Genomic DNA, 257 nt, shown 5'->3' on the forward strand with positions numbered 1-257 from the left:
AGTAGTTATACCTATACCCATTTACATCCATCACAACTTCATCACTTTAGTGTAGAAACTGCATACTGAATGCAGTTGCATGAACTGCTTCAGTAGTACTGTACTACAGAACATGAACATTGACTTTCTGCTGTCAGAGTTTAGAGGGATCTTAGATAACTAGAAGTGATATTTTTTGTTACTTATAAGTAGGTTCGACATAAGAATGATGATACAGTAATATAATAACATTTCAAAGTTTTATAGCATTCCAGTCT

The sequence above is a fragment of the Coenobita brevimanus genome, chromosome 50, assembly GCF_032717465.1.
Source record: "Coenobita brevimanus isolate Jiangsu-jjx chromosome 50, ASM3271746v2, whole genome shotgun sequence".
Classification (NCBI taxonomy): Eukaryota; Metazoa; Arthropoda; class Malacostraca; order Decapoda; family Coenobitidae; genus Coenobita; species Coenobita brevimanus.